This window comes from Salmo salar, unplaced genomic scaffold (genome assembly GCF_905237065.1).
Source record: "Salmo salar unplaced genomic scaffold, Ssal_v3.1, whole genome shotgun sequence".
NCBI classification, from domain to species: domain Eukaryota; kingdom Metazoa; phylum Chordata; class Actinopteri; order Salmoniformes; family Salmonidae; genus Salmo; species Salmo salar.
In genome coordinates this window covers 1-13,315 of record NW_025550937.1, presented here as the reverse complement: position 1 = coordinate 13,315, position 13,315 = coordinate 1, and positions in this window count along the sequence as shown.

Here is a 13,315-nt window from a genome sequence, read left to right as displayed (position 1 = left end):
CCTTGTCTTTTCTAGGGCAGTAGTTCAGGTGGCTGCCCTTGCTCTTAGTCTGCCTCCTGTCTCTCCTATCATCATAGACAGTTGTGGAAAAAGTACTCAATTGTCATACCTGAGTAAAAGTACAAAAATATTTGGTTCTAAATATACTTAAGTATGAAAAGTAAAATTAAAAGTATAAATCGCTTCAAATTCCTTTTGTTAAGAAAATCAGGCGTCACCATTTTCTTGTTTTTAAAATGTATGGATAGGGGGCACATACCAAAACGAAGACGTAATTTACAAAAGATGCATTTGTGTTTCCTGGCTCCGCCAGATCAGAGGCAGTAGAGATGACCATTTTCCTGTCCTGTCTAAGCATTCAAAATGTAATGAGTTATTTTGGGTGTCAGGTCAAATGTATAGATTAAAAAGTACATTATTTTCTTTGGGACTGTAGTGATGTAAAATTTGCAAAAATATAAATTCAAAAGTAAAGTACAGATACCCCAAAAAAACGACTTATGTAGTACTTTATAGTATTTTTACTGAAGTACTTTACACCACTGGCCATGGGTACACCTTCCTGAAAACAATGACTCCATACTTTGCTGAAACCTGTTCTGCCAGTTCATGTCCTTAAAGACTAGAATGTTCCAATGTGGTTACCCAAAGAGATGACAAGATAGTTCACACATTCATCATCCAGGGTTACTATCAAACAGACATGTGACATTTCTGGTTCGTCCATAACTTGTTTCCTGCTTGTAGCAGCCCGTGTTTACAGGAATCCTTTTCTCTAACTAGAAATCATGTGATTTCATGAGAATATTTTTTTCTGCAGTGAGAGTGTAATGCAAGTCAAGCTGTCCTTGGATGTATGTCAACAAGATTTATAACCAGCATTGTTAAATTAACTGTTGTTATATAAAAAAAAAAATCAATGCTGTCATTTTCTATGTTAGCTTGCTTTAAAAATGTTTTATTGTCACAGACAGCGGATAGATGCAGTGAAATGTGTTGTTTTACAGGGTCAGCCATAGTAGTATGATAGGTGTTGTTTTACAGGGTCAGCCATAGTAGTATGATAGATGCAGTGTAATGTGTTGTTATACAGGGTCAGCCATAGTAGTATGATAGGTGTTGTTTTACAGGGTCAGCCATAGTAGTATGATAGCTGTTGTTTTACAGGGTCAGCCATAGTAGTATGATAGATGCAGTGAAATGTGTTGTTTTACAGGGTCAGCCATAGTAGTATGATAGGTGTAGTGAAATGTGTTGTTTTACAGGGTCAGCAATAGTAGTATGATAGATGCAGTGAAATGTGTTGTTTTACAGGGTCAGCCATAGTAGTATGATAGCTGTTGTTTTACAGGGTCAGCCATAGTAGTATGATAGGTGCAGTGAAATGTGTTGTTTTACAGGGTCAGCCATAGTAGTATGATAGCTGTTGTTTTACAGGGTCAGCCATAGTAGTATGATAGGTGCAGTGAAATGTGTTGTTTTACAGGGTCAGCCATAGTAGTATGATAGGTGCAGTGAAATGTGTTGTTTTACAGGGTCAGCCATAGTAGTATGATAGGTGTTGTTTTACAGGGTCAGCCATAGTAGTACGATAGGTGCAGTGAAATGTGTTGTTTTACAGGGTCAGCCATAGTAGTATGATTGGTGCAGTGAAATGTGTTGTTTTACAGGGTCAGCCATAGTCGTACGATAGATGCAGTGAAATGTGTTGTTTTACAGGGTCAGCCATAGTAGTATGATAGGTGCAGTGAAATGTGTTGTTTTACAGGGTCAGCCATAGTAGTATGATAGATGCAGTGAAATGTGTTGTTTTACAGGGTCAGCCATAGTAGTATGATAGGTGCAGTGAAATGTGTTGTTTTTCAGGGTCAGCCATAGTAGTATTATAGGTGCAGTGAAATGTGTTGTTTTACAGGGTCAGTCATAGTAGTATGATAGGTGTTGTTTTACAGGGTCAGTCATAGTAGTATAATAGGTGTTGTTTTACAGGGTCAGCCATAGTAGTATGATAGGTGTTGTTTTACAGGGTCAGTCATAGTAGTATGATAGGTGTTGTTTTACAGGGTCAGCCATAGTAGTATGATAGGTGCTGTTTTACAGGGTCAGTCATAGTAGTATGATAGGTGTTGTTTTACAGGGTCAGTCATAGTAGTATGATAGGTGTTGTTTTACAGGGTCAGCCATAGTAGTATGATAGGTGTTGTTTTACAGGGTCAGCCATAGTAGTATGATAGGTGTTGTTTTACAGGGTCAGCCATAGTAGTATGATAGGTGTTGTTTTACAGGGTCAGCCATAGTAGTATGATAGGTGTTGTTTTACAGGGTCAGCCATAGTAGTATGATAGGTGTTGTTTTACAGGGTCAGCCATAGTAGTACGATAGATGCAGTGAAATGTGTTGTTTTACAGGGTCAGCCATAGTAGTATGATAGGTGTTGTTTTACAGGGTCAGCCATAGTATTATGATAGGTGTTGTTTTACAGGGTCAGCCATAGTAGTATGATAGGTGTTGTTTTACAGGGTCAGCCATAGTAGTATGATAGGTGTTGTTATACAGGGTCAGCCATAGTAGTATGATAGATGTTGTTATACAGGGTCAGCCATAGTAGTATGATAGGTGCAGTGTAATGTGTTGTTTTACAGGGTCAGACATAGTAGTATGATAGGTGCAGTGAAATGTGTTGTTTTACAGGGTCAGCCATAGTAGTATGATAGATGTTGTTGTACAGGGTCAGACAGTAGTATGATAGGTGCAGTGTAATGTGTTGTTGTACAGGGTCAGACAGTAGTATGATAGGTGCAGTGTAATGTGTTGTTGTACAGGGTCAGACAGTAGTATGATAGGTGCAGTGTAATGTGTTGTTGTACAGGGTCAGACAGTAGTATGATAGGTGCAGTGTAATGTGTTGTTGTACAGGGTCAGACAGTAGTATGATAGGTGCAGTGTAATGTGTTGTTGTACAGGGTCAGACAGTAGTATGATAGGTGCAGTGTAATGTGTTGTTGTACAGGGTCAGACAGTAGTATGATAGGTGCAGTGTAATGTGTTGTTGTACAGGGTCAGACAGTAGTATGATAGGTGCAGTGTAATGTGTTGTTGTACAGGGTCAGACAGTAGTATGATAGGTGCAGTGTAATGTGTTGTTGTACAGGGTCAGACAGTAGTATGATAGGTGCAGTGTAATGTGTTGTTGTACAGGGTCAGACAGTAGTATGATAGGTGCAGTGTAATGTGTTGTTGTACAGGGTCAGACAGTAGTATGATAGGTGCAGTGTAATGTGTTGTTGTACAGGGTCAGACAGTAGTATGATAGGTGCAGTGTAATGTGTTGTTGTACAGGGTCAGACTGTAGTATGATAGGTGCAGTGTAATGTGTTGTTGTACAGGGTCAGACAGTAGTATGATAGGTGCAGTGTAATGTGTTGTTGTACAGGGTCAGACAGTAGTATGATAGATGCAGTGTAATGTGTTGTTGTACAGGGTCAGACAGTAGTATGATAGGTGCAGTGTAATGTGTTGTTGTACAGGGTCAGACAGTAGTATGATAGGTGCAGTGTAATGTGTTGTTGTACAGGGTCAGACAGTAGTATGATAGGTGCAGTGTAATGTGTTGTTGTACAGGGTCAGACAGTAGTATGATAGGTGCAGTGTAATGTGTTGTTGTACAGGGTCAGACAGTAGTATGATAGGTGCAGTGTAATGTGTTGTTGTACAGGGTCAGACAGTAGTATGATAGGTGCAGTGTAATGTGTTGTTGTACAGGGTCAGACAGTAGTATGATAGGTGCAGTGTAATGTGTTGTTGTACAGGGTCAGACAGTAGTATGATAGGTGCAGTGTAATGTGTTGTTGTACAGGGTCAGACAGTAGTATGATAGGTGCAGTGTAATGTGTTGTTGTACAGGGTCAGACAGTAGTATGATAGGTGCAGTGTAATGTGTTGTTGTACAGGGTCAGACAGTAGTATGATAGGTGCAGTGTAATGTGTTGTTGTACAGGGTCAGCCAGTAGTATGATAGGTGCAGTGTAATGTGTTGTTGTACAGGGTCAGACAGTAGTATGATAGGTGCAGTGTAATGTGTTGTTGTACAGGGTCAGACAGTAGTATGATAGGTGCAGTGTAATGTGTTGTTGTACAGGGTCAGACAGTAGTATGATAGGTGCAGTGTAATGTGTTGTTGTACAGGGTCAGACAGTAGTATGATAGGTGCAGTGTAATGTGTTGTTGTACAGGGTCAGACAGTAGTATGATAGGTGCAGTGTAATGTGTTGTTGTACAGGGTCAGCCAGTAGTATGATAGGTGCAGTGTAATGTGTTGTTGTACAGGGTCAGACAGTAGTATGATAGGTGCAGTGTAATGTGTTGTTGTACAGGGTCAGACAGTAGTATGATAGGTGCAGTGTAATGTGTTGTTGTACAGGGTCAGACAGTAGTATGATAGGTGCAGTGTAATGTGTTGTTGTACAGGGTCAGACAGTAGTATGATAGGTGCAGTGTAATGTGTTGTTGTACAGGGTCAGCCAGTAGTATGATAGGTGCAGTGTAATGTGTTGTTGTACAGGGTCAGACAGTAGTATGATAGGTGCAGTGTAATGTGTTGTTGTACAGGGTCAGACAGTAGTATGATAGGTGCAGTGTAATGTGTTGTTGTACAGGGTCAGACAGTAGTATGATAGGTGCAGTGTAATGTGTTGTTGTACAGGGTCAGACAGTAGTATGATAGGTGCAGTGTAATGTGTTGTTGTACAGGGTCAGACAGTAGTATGATTGGTGCAGTGTAATGTGTTGTTGTACAGGGTCAGACAGTAGTATGATAGGTGCAGTGTAATGTGTTGTTGTACAGGGTCAGACAGTAGTATGGTGACCCTGGTTTGTTATCCCTTTCCCTTAGTCTGCCTCCTGTCTCTCCTATCACCATGGTTGCACCTTCCTGAAAACAATGACTCCATACTTTGCTGAAACCTGTTCTGCCAGTTCATGTCCTTCAAGACTAGAATGTTCCATTGTGGTTACCCAAAAAGATGACAAGATAGTTCACACATTCATCATCCAGGGTTATTATCTAACACATATATGTACAATTTATGGTTCAATAACATGAGAATATTTTTCTGCAGTGAGAATGTAATGCAAGTCAAGGTGTCCTTGGAGGAATGTCATCAAGATCTGTTACCAGCATTGTTAAATGAATTGTTGTAATTGAGAGAAAAATACATAAAATGTTTTATTGTCACAAACACCATATTGGTGCAGTGAAATGTGTTGTTTTACAGGGTCAGCCATAGTAGTACGGTTCCCTTGGAGCAAATTAGGGTTAAGTGCCTTGCTTAACGGCACATAGACAGATTTACACCTTGACAGCTCAGGTATTCAAACCAGTGACCTTTCAGCTACATTCCCAACACTCTAACCACTAGGCAACATGACCAGTTTTATCATTGGAATGTGATACAAAATGAGGAAACGGTGTGATTTAGGACCATGTGGACACCTCCTAGTGGTGAGGTTGTTAGGAGTGTTTATCCGACCATGTGGACACCTCCTAGTGGTGGGGTTGTTAGGAGTGTTTATCAGACCATGTGGACACCTCCTAGTGGTGGGGTTGTTAGGAGTGTTTATCAGACCATGTGGACACCTCCTAGTGGAGGGGTTGTTAGGAGTGTTTATCAGACCATGTGGACACCTCCCTAGTGGTGTGGTTGTTAGGAGTGTTTATCAGACCATGTGGACACCTCCTAGTGGTGGGGTTGTTAGGAGTGTTTATCAGACCATGTGGACACCTCCTAGCGGTGGGGTTGTTAGGAGTGTTTATCAGACCATGTGGACACCTCCTAGTGGTGGGGTTGTTAGGAGTGTTTATCAGACCATGTGGACACCTCCTAGTGGTGGGGTTGTTAGGAGTGTTTATCAGACCATGTGGACACCTCCTAGCGGTGGGGTTGTTAGAAGTGTTTATCAGACCATGTGGACACCTCCTAGCGGTGGGGTTGTTAGGAGTGTTTATCAGACCATGTGGACACCTCCTAGCGGTGGGGTTGTTAGGAGTGTTTATCAGACCATGTGGACACCTCCTAGCGGTGGGGTTGTTAGGAGTGTTTATCAGACCATGTGGACACCTCCTAGTGGTGGGGTTGTTAGGAGTGTTTATCAGACCATGTGGACACCACCTAGTGGTGGGGTTGTTAGGAGTGTTTATCAGACCATGTGGACACCTCCTAGTGGTGGGGTTGTTAGGAGTGTTTATCAGACCATGTGGACACCTCCTAGTGGTGGGGTTGTTAGGAGTGTTTATCAGACCATGTGGACACCTCCTAGTGGTGGGGTTGTTAGGAGTGTTTATCAGACCATGTGGACACCTCCTAGCGGTGGGGTTGTTAGGAGTGTTTATCAGACCATGTGGACACCTCCTAGCGGTGGGGTTGTTAGGAGTGTTTATCAGACCATGTGGACACCTCCTAGCGGTGGGGTTGTTAGGAGTGTTTATCAGACCATGTGGACACCTCCTAGCGGTGGGGTTGTTAGGAGTGTTTATCAGACCATGTGGACACCTCCTAGTGGTGGGGTTGTTAGGAGTGTTTATCAGACCATGTGGACACCTCCTAGTGGTGGGGTTGTTAGGAGTGTTTATCAGACCATGTGGACACCTCCTAGTGGTGGGGTTGTTAGGAGTGTTTATCAGACCATGTGGACACTGCTGCATCAGTTGATACAGGTGATAATGTAGATAGACATACCCCATGCTTCAGCCTATGTATTTATAGACACTATGCTGCATCAGTTGATACAGGTGATAATGTATATAGACAAACCCCATGCTTCAGGCTATGTATTTATAGCCACTGTGCTGCATCAGTTGATAATGTTTATTGCTAATAGCTGATAATATACCATCCATACAGGTTTTTTGTTCCAATGTGTTAAAATCATTTATCATGTTTACCAATATCTTATTGGGCTCATTTCTGGAGGTGGAAATTATATTTTAGATGGTGTCAGCATAATTTTATTTTGATACATTTTGGAGTAGAATGTACTTTTATTTGGTCACCAGAACTGAGTTTCTCAGAACAGAGCTTCTCAATAAGTATCCCCAGGAGGAAGGGGACTGGAATTGTTAAAATGCACAGTTTAATACATTTACATAGTGATCCTCTATCACAGTTTAATACATTTACAGAGTGATCCTCTATCCCAGTTTAATACATTTACAGAGTGATCCTCTATCCCAGTTTAATACATTTACAGAGTGATCCTCTATCACAGTTTAATACATTTACAGAGTGATCCTCTATTCCAGTTTAATACATTTACATAGTGATCCTCTATCCCAGTTTAATACATTTACATAGTGATCCTCTATCACAGTTTAATACATTTACAGAGTGATCCTCTATCCCAGTTTAATACATTTACAAAGTGATCCTCTATCACAGTTTAATACATTTACAGAGTGATCCTCTATCACAGTTTAATACATTTACAGAGTGATCCTCTATTCCAGTTTAATACATTTACATAGTGATCCTCTATCACAGTTTAATACATTTACAGAGTGATCCTCCATCCCAGTTTAATACATTTACAAAGTGACCCTCTATTCCAGTTTAATACATTTACAGAGTGATCCTCTATCACAGTTTAATACATTTACAGAGTGATCCTCTATCCCAGTTTAATACATTTACAGAGTGATCCTCTATCCCAGTTTAATACATTTACAAAGTGGCGGCTGCAGGCCATGGAAACCCATTCCATGAATCTCCCAATGAACAGTGTTTGTGCTGACGTTGCTTTCAGAGGCAGTTTGGAACTCGGTAGTGAGTGTTGCAACCGAGGACAGATGATTTTTACGTGCTATCCGTTTCAGCACTCTGTGGTCCCATTCTGTGAGCTTGTGTGGCCTACCACTTCGTGGCTGAGCCGTTGTTGCTCCAAGACATTTCTATTTCACAATAACAGCACTTACAGTTGACCGGGGCAGCTCTAGCAGGGCAGAAATGTGATGAACTGACTTTGTGGAAAGGTGGCATCCTATGACGGTGCCACGTTGAAAGTCACTGAGCTCTTCAGTAGGGCCTTTCTTCTGCCAATGTTTTCCTATGGAGATCGCTGGCCGTGTGCTCGATTTTATACACCTGTCAGCAACGGGTGTGGCTGAAATAGCCGAATCCACTAATTTGAATGGGTGTCCATATATAGTGTGTATATATATATATATATATATATAGTGTATTTAATTTTGAGTTTGCCTCCCAATATTACACTTTATATACATCACAGAAGACTGAAATATAACAAAACCATTTGACACAGAAACACCATATTTTCGCAGTTTAAACCAATATAATGTTTATTAATGATGAAATGATGAAACATATTAATAAGGTTCCACCCATGAGGTCACTAGAGGGGAAATTTGGTCATTTGACTCACTTCCATCGCATCATTAATTGGGGTGTGTTTGTGTGTGGATGTGTGTGTGCGTGCGTAGCTATCCGACACATGTGCTTGCATGTGTGTTTTTGTCTGCACGTGTCTGCATGCGTTATCTATGTAGGCTACATCATATACATGTATAACCTTACAGAACTGTTGTTATTCAATGTGTTTCTGTGGGCTAATAGCAGTAAGGCCAAATTCAATGTCTAATCAAATATCTGTTTTCATTACCTACAGGGGTCCTAAAAGTCCAAATGAAATATCTAAATGATACTTGGTATGACCATCTTAAAACAATTCCCTATGTCAGCTTAGTAGAAACCCATCCCTGGGCCCTTAGACCTTTTTAAAGGCAATGTTCCTGTGTCAGCAGTGATGGAATTTATGGTAAACGCTGCAGATGTCGGTTGAAATGGAAATTACCTTTAACTGTCAAGTGTTCTCCAACGCAGCCTCCATTTGAATCCTGGCCTGAGTATACGACTTGGTTCCTGTTTTCCTCTGAGGAATGTGCACAAACATTCCATACAGGGCTAATGGCCAACAGAACATTAGACCATTCTTAGCCTCTATGGGCTAGGTGGGACGCTAAGCGTGCCACCCGTGGTGCACTCCATCAACAGCAGGTGCATTTCAAGAGCGGCAAATTTAAATCCAAATAAATGTCAAAATTCAAATTTTTCAAACATACAACTATTTTACACCCTTTGAAAGATAAACATCTCCTTAATCTAACCACGTTTTACGATTTCAAAAAGGTTTTACGGCGAAAGCATAAATTTAGAGTATGTTAGGACAGTACATTTACAAGAGTTGTGTGTAATGTTTTGTCAAGTCAAAGACAGGGTCACCAAAACCATAAAACCAGCTAAAATGATGCACTAACCTTTTACAATCTCCATCAGATGACACTCCTAGGACATTATGTTAGACAATGCATGCATTTTTAGTTCTATCAAGTTCATATTTATATCCAAAAACAGCGTTTTACTATGGCATTGATGTTGAGGGAAATCGTTTCCCTCCAATAACCGGCAGTCAAGTCAGCGTCACAAATTAAATAATTAAAATTAGAAAACATTGGTAAAATATTATATTGTCATTTAAAGAATTATAGATTTACATCTCTTGAACGCAATCAACTTGCCAGATTTAAAAATAACCTTACTGGGAAATCACACTTTGCAATAATCTGAGCACTGCGCCCCAGAAAAATACGCGTTGCGATACAGACTAGACGTCATGTTGGGAGATCTAAAATCGAAAATACTATGTAAATAATCCATTACCTTTGATTCTCTTCATCAGATGTCACTTCCAGGTATCACAGGTCCATAACGAATGTAGTTTTGTTCAAAAAAGCTCATCATTTATGTCCAAAAATCTCTGTCTTGTTAGCACATGATCTAAGCCAGCCGGACTTCTCGTCATGAACGAAGGGAAAAAATATATTTACGTTCGTTCAAACATGTCAAACGTTGTATAGCATAAATCATTAGGGCCTTTTTAACCAGAACATGAATAATATTCAAGGTGGACGAATGCATACTCTTTTATAACGTATTGGAACGAGGGTACCCAACATGAACTCGCGCGCCAGGTGTCTAATGGGACATCATCGTTCCATGGCTCTTGTTCGGTCAGATCTCCCTCCAGAAGACTCAAAACACTTTGTAAAGGCTGGTGACATCTAGTGGAAGCAATAGGAAGTGCCAAAATATTCCTCAGCCCCTGTGTTTTTCAATGGGATAGGTTTAAAGGTAATACAACACATCAGGTATACACTTCCTGTCAGAAAATGTCTCAGGGTTTTGCCTGCCAAATGAGTTCTGTTATACTCACAGACACCATTCAAACAGTTTTAGAAACTTTAGAGTGTTTTCTATCCATATATAATAAGTATATGCATATTCTAGTTACTGGGTAGGATTAGTAACCAGATTAAATCGGGTACATTTTTTTATCCAGACGTGCAAATGCTGCCCCCTAGCCCTAACAGGTTTTAAAGGGTCTCCAAAAAACCTCATATGCTATGACATCAAAGCGTTTCCAATGGCTGCCACTGTATAAGGTACATGTCCACCTGTTGAAGTAAAGCCCTTCAGTGTGATGATAAAAGCCATGTCTGCTGGTACTTGTACACCCTAGTGTCCTTATAATGTCCTTAGTGGAACCCTGTCCGTGTCCCACTATCTCAATAAGGTCTGCAAAATAAATTGTCAATGATCTCAACAGCTGAGACAGAGCCATTGCGCTTACACTATATCCCAAGGAAATCTGAGTGAGAAAGGCTTTGTCCTTCTTTTCTAACAAGAACCACACGCATTATCTATTAACATAACCTTACCTTTTTTACTTTCTGTTTTTATTAGAGTTTTTTGTATCAAGTTGTGCCCTAAAACTCTACTTTCTGAAGAGCGTCATCATCGTGGCTGGTCTGGTGCAGCTGGTCAGTCAGACAGACATGCCTTAAAGGGTCTCCTAACGCCTCTGCCATGTCTGCTGGGGACTACACTTCCATGTCCTTAGTGTGTCTTCACAGGAATCCTGTCCCACGGTCTTGTCTTGTCCTTATATAACAGGAATCCTGTCCCACGGTCTTGTCTTGTCCTTATATAACAGGAATCCTGTCCCACGGTCTTGTCTTGTCCTTATATAACAGGAATCCTGTCCCACGGTCTTGTCTTGTCCTTATATAACAGGTATCCTGTCCCACGGTCTTGTCTTGTCCTTATATAACAGGAATCCTGTCCCACGGTCTTGTCTTGTCCTTATATAACAGGAATCCTGTCCCACGGTCTTGTCTTGTCCTTATATAACAGGAATCCTGTCCCACGGACTTGTCTTGTCCTTATATAACAGGAATCCTGTCCCACGGTCTTGTCTTGTCCTTATATAACAGGAATCCTGTCCCACGGTCTTGTCTTGTCCTTATATAACAGGAATCCTGTCCCACGGTCTTGTCTTGTCCTTATATAACAGGAATCCTGTCCCACGGTCACAGTAAAGTCTCTTTATAATAGCTAATGTTCTCAATAATAACCAAGCCAGAGGCACAGGGCTAACACTTATCAAATTCCAAGAAAACCTGAGTAGTTAGAGGAAGTGGTTGGCCTACTTTCCCACCAAGAACATTTGCATTACATTTTCTACTTCCATTCTTCGTTTTGTATTAGTGTCAAGCTGTGCCCTAAAACCCTACTTTCTGAATACCGTCATTGTCGTGGCTGGTCTGGTGCAGCAGGTTGGTCCGACAGACACAGCTAGGTGGTCACTATGACGGCCAGTAAGACGTAGCAGTGGGAGCTCACCACTAACAGGTCATTTCCCTATCAGGCGCAGTGACTCCGCGCTTACAAAGGAACAGATGTGGAAACGTGGGGTGACATATCAGCCATTATTCCATCTTCCATTTCCATCATGTTGTCCTGAAACGTGGGGTGACGGAGGGGTAAACAGAACAGCCATTATTCCATCTTCCATTTCCATCATGTTGTCCTGAAACGTGGGGTGACGGAGGGGACAACAGAACAGCCATTATTCCATCTTCCATTTCCATCATGTTGTCCTGAAACGTGGGGTGACGGAGGGGACAACAGAACAGCCATTATTCCATCTTCCATTTCCATCATGTTGTCCTGAAACGTGGGGTGACGGAGGGACAACAGAACAGCCATTATTCCATCTTCCATTTCCATCATGTTGTCCTGAATCGTGGGGTGACGGAGGGAAAACAGAACAGCCATCATTCAATCTTCCATTTCCATCATGTTGTCCTGAAACGTGGGGTGACGTAGGGGAAAACAGAACAGCCATTATTCAATCTTCCATTTCCATCTCTTTCCCCCGTCCTCATCAAAGTAGGAACTGTGACTTTAATATTTCCCTACCATCTGACCCCTTTCAGAATAAGACTTAGTCTACTAGGGTCCAGCATCTTGGTCTTCCTATTGACATTGTTTGTGTCAGCTGCTTATGCTTGGTGTTGTGTTGCATTCGTAAGTGGGAGGTGGGAATTTACCAGTTGTTAAGTGGTAAATACCAGTTGTATGCATTCACGTGCTTTGAACTCATTGAGAAACGCCGATTAGCTAATGGCAACAAGCTGCGTAAAACATCAACTAAAAGTACAGCTATCATGCTTGTAAACAAATTATAGTGTTCCATAACCATATTAATAGATCACTTTTAATAAATAATGATTTGTTGTTGTATTAAACTGCCAAAAATTTTGTTATGGAGGTAATTTGGTTTGTAGGTGATGTCAGAGGTCAGCATGTGGGAGTAGTGGGAGCTCAGGATGATAGACGAGTTTCCCACTAGTAATTACCAGTTGGAGGGTCGTTAATGTAGATTTTTATTAGTCGTATGTGGTACATTCCCACTTCCCACTTGGTTACGAATGCAGCATTACATTGTCATGTATTCCGCCAGATCTTACAACGCCTTAGGTATTTTACATATTGGCTAACCACATCACGTTATAGCAATCTGGTGCCCAACGGCACAGATGGTGACGTGGCACGTAACCATTGGTTGACGCATGCAACATCTGAGCAGGGAAACACAACCTTGATGTTCTACTTGGGGGCACAATACCTCCTGCTACTCAAGGAAAACAGAATCAGGTGTGAGCCTGCTCACTGTGGAGAAGCATCAGGTGTGGTTGTGTGCAAGCACCAATCAGAATGCTGGAATTGGCACCTCCCACCAGGTATAGAAAGCCTGCATTTGGGTTGCTCTGATGGAAGATCTCACTCAATGTCTAAACTGCTAAGGAGGCACATGCCTATGGCCAAGTTTCCACCAGTGATGTACCACACTTTTAGAAAGAAAAGTGCTATCTAGAACCTAAAAGGGTTCTACGATTGTCCCC